A 24,872-nucleotide genomic window follows, 5' to 3' on the forward strand; every position below is an offset into this window, starting at 1 on the left:
GAGTCTTTGTTTCCAGAGCAGCAGTCTGGAGGGGGGGAGGGTGAGGGTGGCAAGGGTGCAGCCTGGTGACCAGTTCACCTCTCAGGTGCCAGGCAGCTTCAGGTTGGATGATGCTCCTGACTGTCAAAGAAGGCACCTTTCTGAGTGTCAGTAGTAAATTCCAAAGGTCTGAAAATCAATGTGTTCTTCCTGAAAAACTTTGCTGAAGTTTCTCAGGTGCCCTGTTCTCACTTAAGTGTATGCTGCATTATAACTCTGGAAGCCATTAACTGTGGGCATTACCTTTTTAGCAGAGCCACTGAACAGCTGTTGATAAAAGGTATACTCAGCAACTCACACCTGGGGAGTTAGCCTTATCCATGGGATTGTGTGGCACAGAGAAAGGGTTTATTTTGATACCTACACTACAGTTCCCCTCCCCCAAACCAACAACCCACTTTGCTTAAGTCACTTGTCTGAAGATCAGATTGCAAAGAGTATAGAATTGGACATAACTGCCCTCTTGTGAAGTGAGATAGCCACATATGACCTCATGTCTGGGGTGCAGGTTCAAAGAATCCCAACCAGGTCCACCCCTTGTGGCCCTTGGTGCACATGACTTATATCAAGGCAGAGCTGAGCATGAAACCTGCCTGGAAGCTGACTACTGCTGGCTTGATTGTGGTGATCTCTGGCTCATCACTAAAAATACTTTGCTTCTGACAATATGCAGAGCCAAAGCATACCTAGATGGTTCTAACCTAGCCCTTCGAGACCTATACTTGAAATTGCCATAAGGAGAGCCTGCTAGAAGGAGATAATTCTATGTCCCTGTGATTAATGACAATTCCACCTATGTCACAAACTAAATGGAGAACATTTCACTCTAGGTCTAGGTCTAAAGTGTCTCACATGTCTTTTTCCAGTAATGTAAGTGATTATATAGCATTTTCCCCTCACTTCCCAAATCACTCTGGGCACTGTTCCCTACTCCCCACCCCCACTTTCATCCTTCCACCTCCTACCCCCTTCATTCCTACCTGGATATATCCAAAGAGATCCTTCTCTTTCCCAAATAACCAAATGTGATGCTTCATCTGGTCCTCCAACTGTAAGAAAGAAAGATATAAATGAGAAGAACAACTTGGTCCTCGTCTTCCTGTTCTCTGGCCATTGTTTTCAGCTTGTCTATTGTTGGCTCCTTCTCTTCCATGTGCACCCTAAGTGCTGGTGCCCTAAGTCCCAGCCTTGGTCCTCTTCTCCCTTTTTTTTTTTTAAATGAAAGCTTCTTTTTTTCTTCCTTTCTTCCTTCCTTTCTTTCTTTCTTTTGGCTGTGTTTGGTCTTCGTTTCTGTGCAAGGGCTTTCTCTAGTTGTGGCGAGCAGGGGCCACTCTTCATTGCAGTGCATGGGCCTCTCACTATCGTGGCCTCTCTTGCTGCAGAGCACAGGCTCCAGATGCTCAGGCTTGGTAGTTGTGGCTCACGGGCCTAGTTGCTCCGCGGAATGTGGGATCTTCCCAGACCAGGGCTCGAACCCCTGTCGCCTGCAGTGGCAGGCAGATTCTCAACCACTGCGCCACCAGGGAAGCCCCTCTTCTCCCTTTTAACCCTACAGCTCCTCACTGGTGGTCTCATCCAAACCCATGATTTCAGAGAACGTAGCTCTCAAACACGTCTTTCACCCAGACCTACCTCCTGAGCGTTAGACATGCTACATCTTACTGCCTGTCAGAAAATCCACTTCAGGAATGAAGTGAATGGCATCACAAACCAGACATGACCAGTCCAGAATCCATGATTTCCCCATCCAAGCTGGCCCTCCACCCTGGTCTCAGTGGGTCTTCCCAGTTGGTCAGGCACCTCTCCCTCTCCCGGAATCAGTCAGCCAGCTGCTGCGTCCTGACTACGCGGTCTGTCTTCTCCATGTTGGAGTACCCCCTACCTCAAGTCTCACTCTCCTTCGGGGTTACAACAGCGTCTTCTCATTGGTCTCCCTGCTTCCTGCCTGGCCCTCTTGAATATCTTCAACACTGCCATAAGAGTGAGCTTTCTAAACATCTGTATCTGTTAGTTCTCTAACTTAAAACCGTCAGTGGTTTTCTCTGGGTATATGCCCAGGAGTGGGATTGCTGGGTCATATGGTAGTTCTATTTTTAGGTTTTTAAGGAACCTCCATACTGTTCTCCATAGTGGCTGTACCACTGTACATCTGAAACTAATACAACATTGTAAATCGACTATACACCAATAAAAAGTTTTTAAAAAAAACACAAAACTTTCAATCGTTCTGCTTTCCCTTAGAACACAATCCCAACTCCTTAGTCACATACAGCCCTTCACCGTCTGGCCCTGCTCACTCTCCAGACTCACACTCTGTGGCTTCTCCTCGCTTACACCAGTCTTGGCTCCTGCCACACTCACAGGCCCCTGTCCACACCAGCCTGGTCACACTTCTGAGTCTTTGTTTATTCCCGCTGTCCAGAAAGCCTGCCCTGCTCATTCTTGAAAACTCGCGTTCATCTTTCAAGACCTGAGTCTTCCTCCTCTGGGAATCTTCTCTGACTTGCCCCCACCTCTCCTTAACCAAGGCCAGCTACTTACTCCTTTGACCCATTCCCATGCCAGCTTCTCTTCTCTCCTCTCTGAATCTTCCTGGCCCCATAAGGTTATACAATACCAGAGGGCCTTTGTTGAATCATCATCAATCATCCAACTAGTTCATTTTGTAAACACTTGAGAGTAAAACCAGACGTGAAGTAACTTGTATAAAGTCACACTGCTAGAACCAGGGCTCCTGACTGCTGCTGCAGTGCGTGTTTGTGACTGAGGTCTGCAAGGTCAGTATATCTCTAGAGACCAGCAATAGACCAATGTGCACTCACACCACACTGATAATTTCCCAGAGACACAACATGGTAGAGATCAGGTAGGCAGAAATCAGGCCAAACTCAGTGTCAGTGTGCTCCTTCCCATGGATCTGAAATCTAGTGAAGGGGCCTGGAGGGCAGGGGTACAGGTGTTCATAGAGGGTATGCTCAGAGGATTCTGAGGAAACCCACAGCAAGGGCTTCTGAGAATAAAGTCAACCCAAGGGCAATAATCCCTGGGAGTCACTTAGGACTAGGCTGTCTCTGACCTGTCTGTCAAGGCATTTCCTTCTGTGGATTTCTTTCCAAAAGCCTAAATTAACTGAGCAGGCCAGGGTCCAGGAACCAGGGAACGTCTCTGAAGACAACATGGAAGAGAGAGGTTCCCCCCAGGCTAAGGGTGCAAGGGGTAGCGAGGAAAGGGAAGGCTGTGTCCTCACAGCCCCGAGAGGTTGTGTTAGGACCTCAGCATGTGTCACCAGGAAAGCCATGTCCCAGGCCTGAGAACTCCAGCCTCACCAAATGCTCCTCTGCCCCATGTCTGGGGGCGGAAGAGTACCAGGGGAGAGGACTCATCACAGGCACCGCAGACAGACCACCAGAGGAGAGAGGACACCCCAGAACCACAGTGCTGCTTGAAACCCCACAGCTGGAGCACAGTCCCAGAAAGAGCGGGAAACTTTGAGAAGGCTGATTTCAAGTTTCTCACCAGCTCATTAAATCAAGGACTTAAAATTGAACTTGGTTTATAAAATGAAAGAAATGGAATTTTCCTTGCTTTCTCTCTCTTAATTTCCTTTTTCTCTCTTAATCCTTTTAGGGGCCAACATGGACTTTCTTGGGTTTGAACTCCCCCTCTGCTATTCACTTGCCTTTTGATTTGGGAAAATCACTTAACCTCTTCAAGCCTTAGTTTCCTGATACATAAAATTGGGGTGATAAGAGAACTCACCTCATAAAATGGTGGACAAGGGGAAGTGAGGTCATGCACATGTAACAGAGCGATGTCTGGCTCTGGAGTGATGTTTCTGGTATAAAATAATATTAGAGTCGACACCTTCCAGAACTCTGCACTGTCCATCTGGTTTAGATGTGGCTCATTTATTCCTTTCACATGGGGATGACCAGCGTTCCCATTGAGCACCCTGGGACTAGTGCTAAATCCCCACAAACTCTCTGCCTAGAGGCACACCTGTCTCTCCCTGCTCCCTACGGGTTCTCCGGGCCCATGTGCTCTTTCATTGCCTCAGATGTGCTCTGTTTTATTGTTTACTCGGGGCCTTTCAGGCATGCTGGTTTCTCTGCTGAAAATTTTCTTCCCTCCCTTTGCCCTGAATTCTCTTCCCTCCTCTATGTGTGGCCAAATTTACTCAGCCTCAGGTCTTAGCTTAAATATTACTCACCCAGAGAAGCCTTTTATGTGCACCTAGACTGGGTTCAATCCTTTTATGTGCTCCTGTCACACGTGAAGTTTTGAACTTTTCTTCTCTGACAATCCTCATACTTACATAATTACTTACCTAACTTCTGTTTTCTCCAGTGGATGAAAAACTACATGAGGTAGGGGGTGCACATCACTCTCATTCTTGGCTGGATAATGATACAGTGCCCAGGACATGGTTCATATTTATGAATATTTGATGAATAAATGGAGGGACACTCTTCTCAAATATCTCTAATCATTCTCCCCCTGCTGTACATCTATTAACTTGTGTATATCTCTCTTTTTAGATCTTATTTGCATATGATCGTTAGGGGGCAAGAGAAAAGGTAAAAGTGATGTTGATTCTAAACTAACTGATGGGACAACTTTGCTTTATGTATTTAAAATTTATTATGTAAATAATGCATACTTGTAGAAAAATTGTAAAACGTGAATAAGTAAAAAGAAAATGAAAATCACTTGTCATCCCACAACTATTAATATTTGGTTGTATATTCTTTTAAACTTTTTCCCCTGTAAATTTACGAAAATGTAAATCATTCTTTACATACTGTTTTATAACCTGGTTTTTATTTTTATTTATTTATTTTTAAATTTTTCTAAACATTTTTATTGGAGTATAATTGCTTTACAATGGTGTGTTAGTTTCTGCTTTATAACAAAGTGAATCAGTTATACATGTACATATAACCCCATATCTCCTCCCTCTAATGTCTCCCTCCCACCTTCCCTTTCCCATCCCTCTAGGTGCTCACAAAGCACCGAGCTGATTTCCCTGTGCTATGTGGCTGCTTCCCACTAGCTATCTATTTTGGTAGTATATATAAGTCCATGCCACTCTCTCACTTCATCCCAGCTTACCCTTCCCCCTCCGAGTGTCCTCAAGTCCATTCTCTACAACTGCCTCTTTATTCCTGTCCTGCCCCTATGTTCTTTTTTTATTCAGCTTTAAAAAGGAATCAAATTCTGATACATGCTACAACATGGATCCATCGTGAAAACATTATGCTAAGGGAAATAAGCCAGACACAAAAGCACAAATATTGTATGTTTCACCTTATATGAGGTACCTAGGATAGTCAAATTCATAGAGACAGAAAGTAGAATAGCAATTATCAGGGGTGAGGGGGAGAAGGGAATGAAGAATCATTGATTTTTCTTTTCTTTAAAATGAAAAGCAATGATTTTTATTATTGAGGTATAATTGACATATTATATTAGTTTCAGGTGTACAACATAATGATTTAATACTTGTATATATTGCAAAATGATCATCACAATAAGACTAGTTAACATCTGTCACCACAGTAAGATACATAATTTCTTTTTCTGATGGGAGATTTTCAGATCTACTCTCTTAGCAACTTTCAAATATATAATACAGTATTACTAGCTGTCATCACCATGCCATGCATTATATTCCCAGGAGTTATTAATCTCTTTTTTAAAAAATTTATTTATTTTTTTATACAGCAGGTTCTTATTAGTCATCAATATTATGAACATCAGTGTATACATGTCAATCCTACTCACCCAATTCATCACACGACCACCCATACCACCCTGCTGCTTTCCCCACTTGGTGTCCATATGTTTGTTCTCTATATCTGTGTCTCAATTTCTGCCCTGCAAACCAGTTCATCTGTAGCATTTTTCTAGGTTCCACATATATGCATGAATATATGATATTTGTTTTTCTCTTTCTGACTTACTTCACTCTGTATGACAGTCTCTGGATCCATCAACATCTCAAAAAATTACCCAATTTCATTCCTTTTTATGACTGAGTAATATTCTGTTGTATATATGTACCACAAATTCTTTATCCATTTGTCTGTTGATGGGCATCTAGGTTGCTTCCATGACCTGGTTAATGTAAATAGTGCTGCAATGAACATTGGGGTGCATGTGTCTTTTTGAATTATGGTTTTCTCTGGGTATATGCTCAGTAGTGGGATTGCTGGATCATATGGTAATTCTATTTTTAGTTTTTTAAGGAACCTGCATACTGTTCTCCATAGTGGCTGTATCAATTTACATTCCCACTAACAGTGCAAGAGGGTTCCATTTTCTCCACATCCACTCCAGTATTTGTTGTTTGTAGATTTTCTGATGATGCCCATTCTAACTGGTGTGAGGTGATACCTCATTTTAGTTTTGATTTGCATTTCTCTAATAATTAGTGATGTTGAGCAGCTTTTCATGTGCTTCTTGGCGATCTGTATGTCTTCTTTGGAGAAATGTCTATTTAGGTCTTCTGCCCATTTTTGGATTGAGTTGTTTGTTTTTTTAATATTGAGATGCATGAGCTGTTTATATATTTTGGAGATGAATCCTTTGTCTGTTGATTTGTTGGCAAATATTTTCTCCCATTCTTAGGGTTGTCTTTTCGTCTTATTTATGGTTTCCTTTGCTGTGCAAAGGGTTTTAAGTTTCATTAGGTCCTATTTGTTTATTTTTGTTTTTATTTCCATTACTCTAGGAGGTGGATCAAAAAAGATGTTGCTGTGATTTATGTCAAAGAGTGTTCTTCCTATGTTTTCCTCTGAGAGTTTTATACTGTCCGGTCTTACATTTAGGTCTCTAATCCATTTTGAGTTCCCTTGTATGTTATTTGTCGTTTTTCTCTTGCTACTTTCAATAATTTTTATTTGTCTTTAATTTTTGCCAATTTGATTACTATGTGTCTCGACATATTTCTCCTTGGCTTTATCCTGTATGGGACTGTCTGTGCTCCCTAAACTTGGGTAGCTATTTCCTTTCCTATGTTAAGGAAGTTTTCAACTATAATCTCTTCAAGTATTTTCTCAGGTCCTTTCTCTCTCTCTTCTCCTTCTGAGACCCCTATGATAAGAATGTTGCTGTGTTTAATGTTGTCCCAGAGGTCTCTTAGGCTGTCTTCATTTCTTTTCATTATTTTTTCTTTATTCTCTTCCACAGCAGTGAATTCTACCATTCCCTCTTTCAGATCACTTATCTATTCTGTTGCTTCAGTTATTCTGCTATTGGTTCCTTCTAGTGTAGTTTTCATTTCAGTTATTGTATTGTACATCTCTGTTTGTTTGTTCTTTAATTCATCTAGATCTTTGTTAAACATTTCTTGTATCTTCTTGATCTTTGCCTCCATTCTTTTTCCGAGGTGCTGGATCATCTTCACTATCATTATTCTGAATTCCTTTTCTGGAAGGTTGCCTATCTCCACTTCATTTAGTTGTTTTTCTGGGGTCTTATCTTGTTCCTTCATCTGGTACATAGCCCTTTGCCTTTCATCTTGTCTATCTTTCTATGAATGTGGTTTTTGTTCCACAGGCTGCAGGATTGTATTTCTTCCTGCTTCTGCTGTCTGCCCTCTTCCCTAGGTTCTTCATAACCATTTATTTCCCTTTAGATTACATATATATGTGTCAGCATATGGTATTTGTTTTTCTCTTTCTGACTTACTTTACTCTGTATGAAAGACTCTAGGTCCATCCATCTCAATATAAATAACTTAATTTCCTTTCTTTTGATGGTTGAATAATATTCCATTGTATATATGTCCCACCTGTTCTTTATCCATTCATCTGTTGATGGGCACTTAGGTTGCTTCCATTTCCTGGCTATTGTAAGTAGAGCTACAATGAACATTGTGGTACATGACTCTCTTTGAATTACGGTTTTCTCAGGGTATATTCCCTGTAATGTGATTGATGAGTCTCATGGTAGTTCTATTTTTTGTTTTTTAAGGAACCTCCATACTGTTCTCCATAATGGCTGTATCAATTTACATTCCCATCAACAGTGCAAGAGGGTTCCCTTTTCTCCACGCCCTCTCCAGCATTTACTGTTTTTAGATTTTTTGATGATGGCCATTCTGACTGTTGTGAGGTGATACCTCATTGTAGTTTTGATTTGCATTTCTCTAATGATTAATGATGTTGAGCATTCTTTCATGTGTTTGGTGGCAATCTGTATATCTTCTTTGGAGAAATGTCTATTTAGGTCTTCTGCCCATTTTTGGATTAGATTGTTTGTTTTTTTGATATTGAGCTGCATGAGCTTGTAAACTTTGGAGATTAATCCTTTGTCAGTTACTTCGTTTGCAAATATTTTCTCCCATTCTGAAGACTGTCTTTTCATCTTGTTTATGGTTTCCTTTGTTGTGCAAAAGCTTTTAAGTTTCATTAGGTTCCATTTGTTTATTTTTTATAACCTGGTTTTTAACTTAACAAAAGGTTGTGAACATATTTCAATATCAAGAAATATAATCTCCAGCATATTTTTTTAATGGCTGCATTGAATGCCATTATACAGAATAATTTACTTAACCAATTCCTTACTGGGAGATGCTTAGACTTTTTTTAATACACAATGGACTTGTGTTGTAGGAAACTGCCTTGTAACTAAATCTCTGTGTACATCCATTTTTATTCCTTAGGATACGTTCCTAGAAACTGAGTGACTAGATCAAAAGACATGTTTGTTTCAAACTTTTTTTTTAATAAATTTATTTATTTATATATATTTGGCTGCATTTGGTCTTTGTTGCGGTGTGCAGTCTTCTCATTGTCGTGGCTTCTCATGTTGTGGAGCACAGGCTCTAGGTGTGCAGGCTTCAGTAGTTGTGGCTCTCGGGCTCAGCAATTGTGGCTTTCTGGCTCTAGAGTGCAGTCTCAGTAGCTGTGGCTCACGGGCATAGTTGCTCTGCGGCATGTGAGATCTTCCCAGACCAGGGCTTGAACCCGTGTCCGCTGCATTGTCAGGCAGATTCTTAACCACTGTGCCACCAGGGAAGTCCCTGTTTCAAACTTTTAAAATACACATTGCCAAATTGCCCTCCAAGTTTTCAGAAATGTATATTTCCTCCAAAAGGGTATAATGGGATTCTTGTAGAGAAACACTGAATCCCCTAGAATGCTTTCCCTGCCTCATCTACTTGCCTGTGGATTGGCTTGGCCAGCCCATCCTTTTAATGACTCCAACCAAACAGCTGCAGCTCAGTTCTTGGTCACCTCTCTTTGCCTTTCTATTTCTTTCTTTCTTTTTTCTCTTCTTTGTTCCTTTCTCCCCTTCCTTCCTTCCTTCCTTCCTTCCTTCCTTCTTTCCTTCCTTCCTTCTTTTCTCTCTCTCTCTCTCTCTCTCTCTCTCTCTCTCTCTCTCTCTCTCCCTCCAGATTTCACTTATTCTCAAATGGTTTCACACATATTCTGCATATTCTGGGATGTATTTCATGAACAAACTCAATGTGCTGATATCTCTTTTACCCAGATCCTGACTCTTGCCCTCTCTGAAAAGAAGTCCCACAATCTCATTAACAAACAATATAAATTCTCATCTTTCAGTATACCAGTGAAGAGAAACATTTAATATCCAAGTTAGGAAAATGAAATTCCTCCTCTTTATAGGAACTGGAAGAAACCTTTCCATTAGGGCCAGGGGTGGTTACCTTATATGATCAATACCTTTCCTTTTTGGTTCAGCATTGAAGGAGGCTTTGCAGGCTTTGCAGGAAATATTTATAATATTTCCTCTCAGAATGTAGAAAAATTCCTTTGCTCATCATATAACTTAGCACTTATGCTGCTAAATCCTTTGCCTATGGAATGTTGATTAATCCTCATAACAATACCTCAAAAGTATGTATTATTTTTTAACAATGGTTAAATTTTATTTAATACATGTTATATGTATTAGATCCCATTTTATATTTTTATGTAAATTTTCACATTTAATCTTCAGAACAACTCTACGAAATAGATAGCATTATTTAACCTATTTTTTAGATGTGGAAATTAATACCTAGAGGGGTTCAGTAAGTTGCCAATTATCAGAGGTTATTTATTTTAATTTTTTTAACATCTTTATTGGAGTATAATTGCTTTACAATGGTGTGTTAGTTTCTTTTGTATCATAAAGTAATCAGCTATATGTATACATATATCCCCATATCTCCTCCCTCAAAAGTACGTATTATTTTTTATCATTATTATTGTATTTTTTTGCGGTACGCGGGCCTCTCACTGTTGTGGCCTCTCCCGTTGTGGAGCACAGACTCTGGACGCGCAGGCTCAGCGGCCATGGCTCACGGGCCCAGCCACTCCGCGGCATGTGGGATCTTCCTGGACCAGGGCACGAACCCATGTCCCCTGCATCGGCAGGCGGACTCTCAACCACTGTGCTACCAGGGAAGCCCAAAAGTATGTATTATTGTCTCATTTTATATATGAAGAAAATGAGGCTTAGAATGTTTCATTCATCCACTCTGTAAATATCTGCTGAGGGTCTACCATTGATTTCAACAACATAGGAGTTGCCAGTGGTCTTAATAAGAGCCCTTTCATTGGAGCAAAAATGTGATTGGTGTGAATTCAAAAAAGAACAGAAAAAATTATTTGGAAATAGTGATTATTGCACAGGCCAGCATTTTAAGGAGTTTTGTGTAAAGGTAAAAAGAGAAATGGGGCTATACCTATAGAGGAAACTGGGAGGTCAAAAGAGGTTTTTTTTTAGTAAGATGCGATAACAGCATCCTGCAATTTCCTTAGCTGAGAGTGGAGAGGTTTTATCCATAGTAGCAGAAATCAGATATAGGAAGATGGGTGGGTGTGGAGGTGGGAATTTGTGGTGCATTTCTTCTGATTCCTTCATTTTCTCAGGAAAGTAGGAAGCAAGGCCAGTAACTGAGAGAAAAGATCAGTGAGGATGTTTGAAGAGTGTAGAAAAAGCATGAGATAGTCGGGAAAGTAGACCATGAATGGACCAGGGAAGTATGATCCAGTTGAAGGTGGTAGTCATAAATTTAATGAGGTTAGTCAGTAAGATGATGTGTTTTTCTCCAATAATATCTAACTGTATAGATGCAATTGAGGAGAAGGCAAAGAAGTGAATATAACTACATTTGTGGTTTAGCCAAACAAGTATGTTAAAGCAAGAGAGGGACAGGAAATGAGGGATATTTGCAAGGGAATAATGACTGAATGACCATGGAATTTTAAGATGGATAATGAATGAGAAGAGGCCATGAAAGTGATGAGGGATGGTGAAACACTTGTAGATCAACAGACGGGAGGCCCTGATGAGGGGTCAAAGTGCTGATGGAGTTGAAGTATTGATGGAGGCAGCATATTGGAAGGGTAGAAGATGGTGGTCAGAGTGGGAGAGTCGAAACTGGAAAATGGAAGTAAATTATGTTCCCAAGATCACACAATAGTATGCTGCAAATTCAGGATTTGAACCAAGTCTCTCTTCTCCCAGAGCCCACCCAGCAGTACCCTGAGGGCAAAGTGAGAGTTGCATCAGCTCAGAGAGTCACTTTGGCTTTTGTGGTATCTTTCATGCAAATGAGAAGCCAGAGCTTTCTAAGGGCAACTATTTATAGCACCTCACAGGCTTGCCATGCAACGTTTCTCCTCCCTTTCTCCTCCCTTCCACTTCTTACAGAAATACCAACTGGTTGAAACGGGCTCTTGGCTGGTTCCATGGTGAACATATGTTTGCTGATGACAGGAAACAGACAAGACCAGCTAATGTGAAAATATGGGGGTCCCTTATGAATTGGGAGTTAAAATACCAGTTTCTGGTGTTTGTGTCTGTGTCATTTTCTCCATGAAATTGATCCGTATCTTTCCAGCTCCATATCTCCCCTGGGGGTGCTTGGTAAGGGCACCCACCCTCTTCAGATATTAACCATCCTCTAACAGCAAAACCGTGACGGGTTTCACGTGGTGTCAGATGTTGGGCAGAGTTAAACACGAAACAGACACCAAGGCACATTGAGATCCTGAGGCAGACTGACGGCAGCCCAGGAATGCAGAGATTGAGGCCCGGTTTCCTATGTGAATGCCGACATATGAAGGTTAACTCTAAACTTCCTGACTGTTGTCTGATCACAGCAGGGTGTCATGTATTCTCCCTCTAACACTCTCTCTCTCTCTCATTCTCTCTCACACACAAATGCATGCATACACCAGAAAACCTGGAGGAGTGTGCTCAGGCTTTTTGAAAGCTGTGTGTCTGGAGGCCACATACCGTGAATTTCAAAAGTAGTGAAAAAGATATAATCTCTAAATATATATATACCCACTCTTTCAGATTCTTTTCCCATATAGGTTATTACAGAATATTGATAAGAGTTCCCTGTGCTACACAGTAGGTCCTTATTAGTTATCTATTTTATGTATAGTAGTATGTATGTGTCAATCCCAATCTCCCAGTTTATCCCTCTCCTCCCCTTTCCCCCTGTTAACCATAAGTTTGTTTTCTACATCTGTGACTCAATTTCTGTTTTCACTTTGCTGTACAGCAGAAACTACCACAACATTTTAAATCAACTATACCCCAATAAAAATTTAAAAATAAAAATATGAACACTGTAAAAAATATGTATATATAATCTCTAGTCCTCAGAGATGACAATAATCATTTAGATGAGAATGATCAAAGAAACAACAGGATTTATTGCTATTGTGAATTTGGGATATTTCGGAGTTGTGGCCTTTCAAATGATCCCATAATCTGGCAAAGGCTCCCTCTCTCCCCTGGGGGGTCTCAGAGAAGAAGGCCTGTGTCTGCCGCAGCCTCCCCGGTGTGGGTGTGCCCTCAGTGAGAGATGCAGCTTCCCCCTCGAGGACGTAGAGAAGCTTGGCTTCTGTCCAAGAGGAATTGTATACCTCATTTATTTCATAGAAAAACATGACTCAAGCAGAGATGCTGGATTTATCTAGAAACGGAGGAGCAGAAAGAATAGTGCTGGTGTGTGTGTGCGCATGCGCACGTTGTGGGGTGGGGAGAGCAGGGAGCCAGGGTGCCGCGGGGGAGATTCCTGAGAATTAGATGTGACTGACAGTGATAATGAAATAGAATATAAGGGTGGGGTTGGCAGGGAGCTCTAGAAACATCTAATCCAGTTTTTTCATTTATAAGGGGGAAAAACCGAGTTTGTAGAACGGAAGTGATTTGCCCACGTTTAAGGCTTTTGGCTCGATAGTGACATTTTATCTTTAGGAGCAATCCAGCCAAGATAAGTCAAGGAGAGGGCTGGCCCCAGGGGAAATTATAGTTCATAATAAGAATGTGACAATAATAATCATTTATCGAGCAACCTATACCCTTGGTACTATACTTAGGTGCTTTATATACATATTCATATCATTTAACCCTCTCAATAACCATATGAAGAAGGAAATGTTTTTTCATTTTATAAGTGAGAAAACTGAGGCTCTGAAGTGTAAGTCACGTGCTTCAGCACATCCTGCTAAGAGATGGCAAGATGGGATTTGAACCAGGTCTGTCTAGTCCCAGAACCAAACTCCTGTTTTCCACCTCCCTTGTTCCTGTTCTTTTGCTGTTTTTCATTATTCTGGGTCATAATCTTTTTTCCTCTCCATGCTAGCCTGAATCTCCTCCTGCAATATCACAGCCAGACCCAGTCTTCGGATGGCAAGTCATACACCAGAAGCTTTCAATCTCTTCTCTACCTTCCCCCAAAACTCCGTGTCTGTGTTCTCTCTCTCTCTCTCTCCCCCCCTTTCTCAGACATATGTACACACAAACACACACACACACACACACACACACACACACACACCTCTTTGAATTAGAATAAAACTTCAAATACTCCTACCCACTACCTTAGTTATGATAAGAATTCTCTCTACACCATCTTTTTTTAAAAAAATTATTTATTTATTTTTGGCTGCGTTGGGTCTTCGTTGCTGCGTGTGGGCTTTCTCTAGTTGTGGCGATATATATATCGCCACATATATATATATATATAATTATATATATATAATTATATATATATATAATTACATCTACTCACATAATGTGGTGCGCGGGCTTCTCATTGTGGTGGCTTCTCTTGTTGTGGAGCACGGGCTCTAGGTGCATGGGCTTCAGTAGTTGTGGCACACAGGCTCAGTAGTTGTGGCACACGGGCTTAGTTGCTCCGCAGCATGTGGGATCTTCCCGGACCAGAGCTCGAACGTTCCCTGCACTGGCAGGCAGATTCTTAACCACTGCGCCACCAGGGAAGTCTGTCTCTACACCATCTTGAGGAATCCTACCTCTGTCTGAAACCCTCAGTGACAGAAGGACTATGAAGTGCCCACACCATATTTGAGTAACTCTGATGTCTAGAAAGTGATTCTTTGCAGAGGATCTTCATATAATGTCTGTTTTTTAGTTTTGATCCCTTTTTCTAGAGTTGAGTTTCATCCCTCTTCTACATTACATTCCTTCTAATACTACATACCACCATACCTCTAATGACCAGCCTATAGCCTGGCACTTGATAGCTTCTTACAAAAGGCTTTTGGATAAAATTTTCAGTGGTGGCACCAAGGGGGTAGTTGGGGGTCTTAAACTCTCCCATAAGCTCTAACAACTCTCCTCTCCAAGTCACTCCAAATAAGTTTTTTAAAATGTGAGCTTGTTATGTATTGATAAATACAGCTTCAAAGTAAATTCCCTTAATTAATACCACCTCACCTAGACTGTCATGTCAAAGACCCCCATATATAGAATGCTAGAACTGGCACCATCCCTCTTATGGGCGTTCCTTCCTTCTTGCTAAAAAATGTTGGTGGGTTTGAGATAATACATACCAACGCACTGAAGTGCTTACTCTGGCTCTTAATAGCTCTATGACATCTTGAGCCAATTTCTTAACCTCACTAGACCCTCCTTCTTCTCATCTGTAAAAGGGAATAAGAATATCTACATCTTATTGTAGTTTTGATGATTTGTTATAATGTATGTATGTAGCACTCAATAAATAAGCAGTCATAAGAAGTATCCATACTATAAAATATAGGTTGAGTGGTAATTTGGCATTATCTCTCAAGGAACATATTGTCATTTTAACAGGGACCTATGGTGTTCACAATGATTTCCTTAGATAATGACTCTAACTAAGGCCATTATAGTCATAATGATAGTCAGTGGAAGTGATGGCTTTGGTTATGGTTCTTAGGGACAGTTCTCCTTTTACACTACATTGGGACTGACCACCCCTGGAATTTTCTATGAACCTCAGAGTCACAACCAATGTGGTCTACATAATGGCGAGCTGCTCCTCCACAGAGGCTACCAGCTTTGTACTTCCCTGGGCAATGAGTGATACTCCCATCAGGAAGCCTGTCCCAGTATATCCACAGCAGCTTTATCAAAAGGAGACTCCTCCACACTGGGCTAAGCAGAAAGAAGAACTTACACAGGAAGCATCCTTTTCTTATATGTGCACAGCATCCTTATTCTAGAGGTTCTTGTTCAGTGACGTACCAAACCAGCACGCCCTGAATCAGGCGGCAGGGTGGAGGGAGATATATAGCTTGAGAAATTTGTTGTGGAGATTCTGATATGTTCTCTCACCACAGCCACCTACACATAACCCCTCCCCCTACACACAGTGGCACTTTCATCTTCCACACCCACTTGAGAATCACTGTCCCAGTTGCTTTGCATAGTACCTTTCTAAATGTACACACTCTTGTTGAGTAATTATCCAAAATAATCATCAACCATTTCATCAATGTGGATTGACTTTTTAGGGTTCTTGCTGAGTAATTGAATCTGAATGTAATGATTATGTATTTAAATAATCTTCTGTACTTTCTAGTTTAAATCCACTAAGATCACATTAGGAAGGATTCCCCAAAGAGAAAATCAATTTAGCAAAAGCCTTCAAAGCAGAGGGCCAATACCCAGCATTATGGCTACTCAGGGCTTGAAGTGGAATTAGGCCTAACCTCATTTGTCACCCCATCAAGACTGCTCCTAACTCAGGAAGATATACTGGACTTTAAAAATGCCTTCTTAGACACCTAATATTCAAGGAATTGGCTCTTTCCCATCCCATCTTACCTGTTTATATATCTCATTATCTCCAGAATGTCCTTTTGTTAGTCCCCATCCAAGTTCCAATTGATAAGCTGACAGAAAGAGACAGGGAAAGAAAGAAGAAGAGTAAAAAGGGAGGAGGGAAGGAAGCGAGGAAGAAAGGAATGAAAAGATGGAGAGAATATGCAGTTGTTGAGCACTTAGTATCTGCTAAGCAGCAGAAATGAGTCATAGGACTCAGCAAACATCTTCTATGAGAAGCCAGATACTGCTCAAGTGTTGATGATGTTGTCCTTGCCCTTCAGGAGATTATGTCAGTTTCTGTTGGGTAACTGAGTGCCACCAGCTGTCATACCAGCAGGATTAGATCAATTAGTGATTGAAACTCTATGTAAATAATTACATAATTTATAATTTTGTGCTGTTCTAGTTCAAAGTTACTGTAAACACATCGCAGAGTTTGAGGTGGATTCTCACCAAAGGAAACATCAATATGACTAAAGCTCTCACGTGCACTAGGCTCATGTTTGGGTCACATCCAATTCTCATATGACTCACCATTGTTAGCAATAAACCACGAATGTGACCTACTCACATCTGGATTCTGACCATTGGCTAACTATGGAAAGTACTTACATGTCCTGCTCTGGAATAAATGAGAATAAGGGGACCAAAGCCCAGGTAGACTTCAAAAGACACTCTATACTCACAACTCTCTTGCTTTGGGAGGTTTGATTGAGCCAAATTTTTTACCTGGCAGGGAGCAAAAGCTAATTTGGGGAACTTTTGGAGTTGGTTCAAAGGATGAGCAGTTCTCAAGAGGAAGAGAAATTCTGTGTTGCTGGTTAGCAAATATCAAGTGCCCCATCTGTTCTGTGAGACAAAATCATCACTGTACCCATCATTTTGTGTTAGCCTCAGAAGCATGATGTGGCTGCTGCTGCTGCTGCCGCCCTGCACATATCCTCTTGGGCCTTTCATTTTGGTGCCTATGGCACTAATTTCCAATTTTTGGCATCTGCTTCTCTTTTCCTGAGGGTTTTCTCTGACCTCCAGGCATGATCTGTCCATAGGAATGGCAAATTGGGAAATGCTGAGGATTCACTGCTTCTGGAAGCAACCATCAATCAATAACTGATGGGAATGACTGGTCTCTTGCCTCTTGGGTGGGGTAACTCCAACACTCATACTTCACACTGTCTTCCAGACACAAGAATGATTAAACTCCTTCCCACAGCAGTTACTTAATTGATAATGCATTCTTTATTGGTTACCTTCTCTTCAAATCACTTCCCCACTATACTGCTGCGGTTTCTTGGGATCACCTCCCAAATAAATTACTCACAATTAAGTCCTTATCTCCAGGTCTACTTCTGAAGGATTCCAGACTAAGTCACAGGTCATCTTTTCTCACCACAGTTTTTTTTTTTATCACCTTGGTAGAACCAGAAGCTTAAATAATCGAAGTTCTCTTTATCCTTGATTATAAACTAGTGTTGAAAATCCAAACACCCACAGAGATGAGGCAAGTTACATAAACAGGAGAAGAGAGCTGGGTAGAAATTGTGCTAACCAGATGGTACATACTCCATCTCAAACGGCCAGCTGCTCTTCAGCCCTAGCCAATTGTTGCCATGTGGAAAATTAGGCCCAATGTGGCCACATCAAGTTTTTCATGAGATTCCAGAAATCCATATTTTTGTGTAGAATCTCTTTATATGTAAATGTTGGCCACAAATTCAGATGCTTTCATAACATTGGACTAGCCAAATAAAACACATCTGTGAGCTATATTTGACCCAGGGACCACCAGTTTTCAATCACTATTGTAGAAATACAGCCTTTAGCTGGAAATTCATAGTTAACATTTAAAGTAACAAGAGCTGCTGCTCTTAAAATGGATTTTCACAACCATTGTCACATTTCTTCTAGCAGGTCTTATTCTCACCCCATCCCTTCATGGTTGTATCCAGCATTGCATATCTGCTCAAAAAACAAAAGAGACCCAAGTGGAAGGAGAAAGCTAATTATGGGCTTGGCATCTGATTGTGGTCTGGCTTAATATGACATTCTCAGAGCCAACTGGAAAGGAAACCACCACCCAAATCCATCACGACATGTGCTATCACAGTAAGTTTAAATTGGGTGGAAATGTTGTGAGTTTAATAAAATAGAACTGCTGAGATGTACATATATATCTGGGTTTAGTTGATAGCTCTTTCAAGGGCATTGTGATGTCAAATATGTTTGGCAGGTTCAATTCTCTTAACACCACATTTGCACTGTTCTTAAGACAGGGGATGATTGAAAGCATATGTGCTAACAGTAACTATGCATAATGTGTGAAATTAATGAAAATGTAGAGGTTTCACTCTGACTTTCACGGACTTAAGCTAAGCTAGCTCTTTCTAGCTGTGTGGGGAAGAGGAGCAGAGGGTTTCATCATTTTTCCTTCCTTTTCTTCTTCTTTTTTTAATTTCAGGAAACAACTTGAGGCTTTTAGCTTTCCTTTTATTTTGACATTTAGGAACCAAAGTGCATAAATAATAAGAGCTGGGACCCTGGAATCCCATCTCCTCCAGTAAGAAAAATCAGTATCCAGTGGTGCTTTTAGTTCTATGTGTCAACTAGTCACCAACTGAGAAAATGGAAAACAATGACATGCTACTGCTTTAAGAGAAAATAACTTTATTTTGAGAAAAAAAAACTGTTATTAAAATAATTGAGGGCTTCCCTGGTGACGCAGTGGTTGAGAGTCCGCCTGCAGATGCAGGGGACACGGGTTCGTGCCCCAGTCCGGGAAGATCCCACATGCCACGGAGTGGCTGGGCCTGTGAGCCATGGCCGCTGAGCCTGTGCATCCGGAGCCTGTGCTCCGCAACGGGAGGGGCCACAACAGTGAGAGACCCGAGTACCGCAAAAAAATAAATAAATAATTGAGCAGTACTCTCCAAAAGTGTCAGTCAACAAAGAGTAGGAAAGACTGAGGGACTGTCACTGATTGGAGAATACTAAGGAGACAAGACAACTAATGTAATGTGAGATCCTGGATGAGATCATGGAATTAGAAATGGATCTTAATGAAGAAAGCTGGTGAAATTTTATTAAAGTCTAGTTTAGTTATCAGTATTGTACTGAGACTAATAACTTAATTTCGATAATTGTACTATGGTTATATAAGACTTTAATGTAAGAAGAAGCTGAGTGAAGGATATATTGGAACTCTGTGTATTATTTTGGTACTTCTCCTATTAATCTAAAACTATCTTAAGGAGATCAACCATGAAGGCAGAGTAAAAGGACATGGCACTCACCTTTCCCCTACAAAGACATAAAAAATACATCTACAAGTGGAGTAATTCTCACTGAAAACAAACTGGAAACTGGAAGAGGGGCTCCTGTACAACAAAGGCTGTAAGAAAGATACACATATAGTCAGGTAGAAAGGAGAAAGAGTGATCAGGTCAGGACCTGTGCCCCTGGGAGGGGATTCAGAGGAAAAGGGAACTTACATGGGCAGACACCCACGCTGGGGAGTAAGTGGTGAGAGCCACAGATTGGATTCCCCAGCCCTGGGGTGTTATGTGGTGGAAGATGAGCCCCCCTGGCTGGTTGGAGGACTGCTGGGAGTAACAGGAGGGCTGTGGGAAGCCTGGATACCACTTGTGAGGAGCATGCATGTGCTGGCCCACCCCCCAAGGCAGGGCAGTGAGAGGTCTGCTCTAGCAGATGGCAGATTTCCTGTGACCACTTCAGTGTGCACCCCAGCCCTAGCCGAGCGAATGCTCCAGCCCTGCTTACTTCATGTCACAGTGTAGCACTGGACCTGGGGTGGCCATGATTAGGGGGAAAACTAGACCCTGGATGAAGAGATTACGAGTCCTCAGGAAGAGCCTGGGTGGGGCAGTGGTCCTTGTTGGCACTTACTCAAACAGCACATCAGAAACAGCCCAGATCTCTGATGGAGCCTGCTCCACCACAGCTCAACCCCCAGTACACATTGAGAGTCCAAGCAGCCCTGACTGCCCTGCAGTGTGACTCCATAATAGGGCAGGGGAGGTGGAGGCTTGGGGGAGTGATTGGCTGTGAGGGACAAAGGAGACTTGCACAGGAGTCTGCATCTGAGCAGAGCAAGGGAAACAATTGCTGGCACCTGCACAGGCAGTGCATTGGAAACAGATAAGACCTCTGTCTGTGGCTGACACAAGCTGAGAGCCTGCAACAGGGCACACTTGCTTCAGCACTCCCCCCACTGCTGAAGCAAGGGTCCTGGTGCAGGGAGAGGGGAAAGCACACACTTAAAGGGAACAGAGCCATCTGGGGCCCAACCCTCAGAGCTGCTACTCCAGCAACTTGGAAATCAGACCCTACCCCGATAAGGCAATTATGGCCGCTGAGCAGAGGGAAGTCCCATCCCATACCCAGCTCCAGCAGTAACCCCTCCATCTCCAGGCCCAGTATCTACCCAAGTGATAGCTGTCAGCACACTCTGAGGAAAAACATGACCTGCATCCATGTCAAATCCAGCTCTCCCACCAAAGGCATTGGGCACATGCAGCCTGTGTAAGAATGTTCCCACAAAAGAACAATACTTTAAGAGCATAATAGGTAACTTTTCCCCCTAAATTCACAGAGGCAGAGAAGGTTAAGCAAAATGAAAAGGCTGAGGAACTAGTCTCAATTGAAAAAGCAAGAGAAGAACCCTGAAAAAATAAATATGAAATGAAAAAAACAACTTACCAGATAAAGAATTCAAAACATTGTTAATAAAATGTTAACTGAATTAGAGAAAAGAACAGATGTACACAGTGAATATTTTAATGAGGAACTAGAAAATATAAAAAAGACCCAATCAGATATGAAGAATTCAATATCTGAGATAAAAACACATTAGAAGGAATGAATAGCAAACTGGGTGTTACAGAAGAATGTATAAGTGATCTGGAAGATAGAATAATAGAAATCACCCAATCAGAAAAACAAAAACAAAAACAAATTTTAAAAAAGAAAACAATTTAAAAGATATTTGGGATAACATGAAGTGTATCAGTGTTCACATTATAGGAGTCCCAGGAGGAGAAGAGAGAGAGAAGGGGACCAAAAATGTACTTGAAGGTGGGCTTCCCTGGTGCCACAGTGGTTGAGAGTCCGTCTGCCAATGCAGGGGACACGGGTTCGTGCCCCGGTCTGGGAGGATCCCACATGCTGCGGTGGCTGGGCCTATGAGCCAGGGCCCCTGAGCCTGCACGTCCAGAGCCTGTGCTATGCAACAGGAGAGGCCACAACAGTGAGAGGCCCACGTATCACCAAAAAAAAAAAAAAAAAAAAAAGTACTTGAGGAAATTGTGGCTGAAAACTAGACAAACCTGAAAAAGGAAACAGATATATAGGTAAAAGAAGCACAGAGGGTCCCAAACAAGATGAGTCCAAACAAACACACACCAAGACATATCACAACTAAAATGGTGAAAGTTAAAGATACACAGAGAATTCTAAAGCCAGCAAGATGAAAACAAAGAGTCATATACAAGGGAATCCCCATAGGCTATCAACTGACTTCTCTGTAGAAACTTTGTAGGCCAGAGGGAGTGGTATGATATAACTAAAGTGTGGAAAGGGAAAAACCTGTAATGTAGGATACTCTACCCAGCAAGACTATCATTTAGAATAGCAGGAGAGATAAAGGATTCTCAGACAAGCAAAAACTAAAAGAGTTCATCAATACTAAACCTACCCTGAAATAAATGTTAAAAAGTCTTCTCCAAGTGGAAAAGAAGTCAGAATCTATAAGAAAGGGAAAGTCCCACTAGAAAAAGCAAATATATAGTATGGACTGAGGATTAACCACTTAAGTAAGCCAGTATGATGATTAAGAAACAAAAAAAATTATAAAAACAACTATAACTATAGTAAAAAGTTAAGAGATAAACATGAAGATTAAAATATGACATCAAAAATACAAAATGTGCGAGAGGCAAGTAAAAAATGTAGCTCTTTTAGAATCTGTTTAAACTGAAATGGCTACCAGTATAAAACAAGTAGATATAGTTGTAAGTCAAGATGTATGGACACCATGGTAACAGCAAATCAAAAATCTACATTAGATACACAAAACCTAAAAGGAAAGGAACACAAGCATACTACTAAAGAAAATCATCAAACCACAAGGGAAGGAACAAAAAGAAAAAGATATGAACAGAGAACTACAAAAAAAGAAAGAAAACAAGTGATAAAATGGCAATAAGTACATACTTATTAATAATTACTTTAAATGTCACTGGACTAAATGCTTCAGTCAAAAGACATAGGGTGGGATTGGATTAAAAAACCAAGATTCTACTATATACTGTCTACAAGAGACACACTTCAGAGCTAAAGACACAAACAGAATGAAAGTGAGGGGATAGAAAAAGATATTTCATGAAAATGGAAATGACAAGAAAGTAGGGGGTACCAATACTCATACCAGGCAAAATAGGCTTTAAAACAAAGGCTATAAGAGGCAAAGAAGGGTATTTTATAATGATAAAAGGATCAATATAATAAGAATATATTATATTTGCTAACATATATGCACCCAATACAGGAGCACCTAAATATATAAAGCAAATACAAACAGACATAAAGGGAGAAATTGACAGTAATACAATAATAGTAGGGGACTTTAACACCACACTGACATCAATGAACAGATCATACAAACAGAAAATCATTAAGGCAACAGTGGTGTCAAATGACAAAAGAGACCAGTTGAACTTAGTAGATATCTACAGGACATTCCATCCAAAGACAGCAGAATACACAATCTTTTCAAATATACATGGAATGTTATGCAGGATACATCATGTGCTCAGCCACAAAATAATTCTCAACAAGTTTAAGAGGGCAGAAATTATATCAAGCATTTTTTCTGACCTCAATGGTATGAAACTAGAAATCAATTACAGAAAGAAAAAATGGAGAAAGAACAAACATGTGCTACTAAACATGCTACTAAAAAACATGCTACTAAAACACCAATGGGTCAATAAAGGAATCAAAGAGAAAATCAGAAAGTATCTTAAGACAAATGAAAATGGAAACACAATACTCTAAAATTTATGGGATGCAGCAAAAGCAGTTCTGAGATGGAAGTTTATAGCAATACAGCCTTCCTAAAAAACAAGAAAATCTCAAACAAACAGCCTAACGTACCACCTAAAAAAATTAGGAAAAAAAAGAGCAAAGCCATAAACCAGCAGAAGGGAGGAAATAATAAAAATTATAGAGGAAATAAATAAAATAGAGATTAAAAAAACAATAGAGGGTGGGAGGAGTGGCAGCAGCCAGGCAGCTCAGTTTTGCAAAGGCTCTCGGCATGCAACAGCCCACAGGCACCTGGCACGTGCCTGCCCCACCACCTTCCTGCCCAAGAGGAAGGTCAGCTCCTCCAAGGGGGTGGTGAAGGAGGAGCCCAAGAGGAGATTGGCGAAGTTGTCAGCTAAACCGGCTCCTGTAAAAGTGGAAACAAAGCCAAAAAAGGCAGCAGGAAAAAATCTTCAGACAAAAAAGTGCAAACAAAAGGGAAAAGTGGAGCAAAGGGAAAACAGGCTGAAGTGGCTAACCAAGAGACTGAAGAAGACTTACCTGCAGAAAATGGAGAAACTAGAAACGAGGAGAGCCCAGCTTCTGATGAAGCAGGAAAGAAAGAAGCCAAGTCTGATTAATATCACACACCCAGTCCTATCAATGGTCCCTGTCTCCCTTCTTGTACAATCCAGAGGAATATTTTTATCAACTATTTTGTAAATGCAAGTTTTTTAGTAGCTCTAGAAACATTTTGAAAAAGGAGAGAATCCCACTTCATCCCATTTTTAAAGTGTAAATGCTTTTTTTAAAGAGGTGGAATCATTTGCTGGTTGTTTATTTTTTGGTACAATCAGAAAATAGTGGAGTATTGAATATGGGAGGCTTTGACTGTCTTGGGTTTCAGCTTAACATTCCACAGATGGAGGGTAGCTTTTATATCCTATAATACAAAGCATATTAAATGGCATTTTGGAGTCAGTTATGCATTTAATGTCTTAAACACTTTAAATTACTTCTCTTCCCATGTTGTTTTTGGTAGAATTGTTTCCTAAAGCAAACCACTCACCCCTTGATCTTGGCTCTCCTGGGCAGAATTTTGTGCACTCTATAACATCTTTGGTCATGGTAGTCCAGTTCTTCTAGTAACTGTTAATGTGCTGTGAACGATTGACAATTTGAGTATGTAGTGTACATGATATTAAATTGTGAATTAGTGGGACTTACAATGTAACAGCATACCAATATTTGAAGATATTGGTACTTGATATCCTGTGAAGGAAAATTTGCTTCCAAATTTTAAACTGGAAAGTCACTGGAATAACTGTTCAGAAAAGAATCACGACTACATGATTTTTTAGATTTTTGGTATGTATGTTGAGAATTGTGTACAAATTGAAATTTCTGTGTACTGATCCTCAAAACAACCAATAAAATCTCAATTATGAAAGAATTTCTTGAAGCACACACAAAAAAAAAAATTAGAAAAGATCAATGAAACCAAGAGCTGTATTTTGAAAAGATAAACAAAATTGATAAACTTTTAGGCAGGCTAAACAAGAAGGAAAGAGAGAGGACCCAAATAAACAAAATAAAAAATGAAAGAAGAGAAATAAGAACCAATATCACATAAATACAAAAAATCATAATGGAATACTACAAACAGTTATATGACAACAAATTGGACAACCTAGAGGAAA

The 24,872-nt window shown here is 40.7% G+C and overlaps 1 pseudogene across 1 annotated transcript in view; it reads left to right on the forward strand.

Annotated features, from left to right (window-relative positions):
- LOC309964916 (non-histone chromosomal protein HMG-14-like) overlaps positions 1 to 23,813 on the forward strand; it is an 87,077-nt pseudogene extending 63,264 nt beyond the window's left edge. Inside the window, exon 2 of the transcript in view lies at positions 23,393 to 23,813. The product of the transcript in view is annotated as a non-histone chromosomal protein HMG-14-like (transcript). The remainder of the gene's footprint in view (positions 1 to 23,392) is intronic.
- Positions 23,814 to 24,872: the final 1,059 nt, after the last annotated feature.

This window comes from Leucopleurus acutus, assembly GCF_964270905.1.
Source record: "Leucopleurus acutus genome assembly, chromosome: 8".
Taxonomy (NCBI): Eukaryota; Metazoa; Chordata; class Mammalia; order Artiodactyla; family Delphinidae; genus Leucopleurus; species Leucopleurus acutus.